At 25.4% G+C, this 1,140-nt stretch overlaps 1 long non-coding RNA gene across 1 annotated transcript; it reads right to left on the bottom strand.

The window, feature by feature from the left end:
• Positions 1-130: 130 nt before the first annotated feature.
• LOC111686406 lies at positions 131-582 on the bottom strand. Its single transcript, XR_002762781.2, has 3 exons — positions 522-582; positions 350-448; positions 131-269 (listed from the first exon to the last, which is right to left on the bottom strand). It is a non-coding gene; the product is annotated as an uncharacterized LOC111686406 (long non-coding RNA).
• Between the last annotated feature and the right edge of the window lie 558 nt (positions 583-1,140).

The following is a 1,140-nucleotide window of genomic DNA, read 5'->3' as shown; positions in this document are numbered from 1 at the left end:
GTTCTAGTTCAGTTCTAGTTCAGTTCTAGTTCAGTTCTAGTTCAGTTCTAGTTCAGTTCTAGTTCAGTTCTAGTTCAGTTCTAGTTCAGTTCTAGTTCAGCTGTAGTTTAGTTTATTAAAACTATCCAACTATAAAAATTAAATTAAATATATTTTTTATTAAAGAAATAAAAATCAACACAATTATGAAAAAGCATAAAAAATATACAAATCAAAATTTAGTTTTGGAAGACTTCTTCCCACTGAATTGCAAATCCTCATCCTCTGTTCTGTTGCATAAATATGTGAATCAGAATTAAAAGCGATAAATATTATTGTTACAAAAACATGTTATTGAATATAGACTTACATTCATAATAATTTCACCGGTTACTTTATTCTTATAATATGTATCGCCATTATCATAGACAATTACTTCTTCTTTATCATCATTGACATATTTTGAAATCTTGAAAATATATTTATTTTAAAAAATTTTTCTATTAATTTAAAAAAAAAACAAATAATTTCTATCTAAGTACCCTCTTAGCATCAATATTTTCTATTAAGGACATAAAGCACAGAGTAATTATTAAAAAAATTATATAAACCTTCATTTTTAAAGAAGATATTTAATTTATTTTTTTCTATAAAACTTTAATTCCGCAATGAGTGTAAACAATAAACTAATTTATATTTTCTGAGAGAAAGCTGTTTTAAAGAATTTTTTTTTTCAATTTTAATAAATGTTGACTACTGTTGGTTGAAAGAATATATATTTACAATATCGTGGTTAAGAAAATTATATATAAAACTCAATTACTGCGATTCTGTACCTAATATCAAGACAAAAGAGCACATTTTTTAATAATTAGTTTTTGTTTTAATATGGGTTTTAATAGAACTAAAACTGAACAAAAACAGAACTAGAACAAAACTAGTACAAAACTAAAACAGAACTAGAACATAACAGACCTACAATAGAACTACAACAGGACTAGAACAGAACTATAACAGATCTAGAACTGAACTAGAACAGAAGTAAAACAGAAGTAGAACAGAAGTAGAACAGAACTAGAACAGAACTAGAACAGAACTAGAACAGAACTAGAACAGAACTAGAACAGAACTAGAACAGAACTAGAACAGAAGTAGAACAGA

Source organism: Lucilia cuprina, chromosome 2, assembly GCF_022045245.1.
Source record: "Lucilia cuprina isolate Lc7/37 chromosome 2, ASM2204524v1, whole genome shotgun sequence".
Classification (NCBI taxonomy): Eukaryota; Metazoa; Arthropoda; class Insecta; order Diptera; family Calliphoridae; genus Lucilia; species Lucilia cuprina.
Note: the sequence above shows the minus strand (reverse complement) of the source record. Positions and strands in the feature narration are given on the sequence as shown.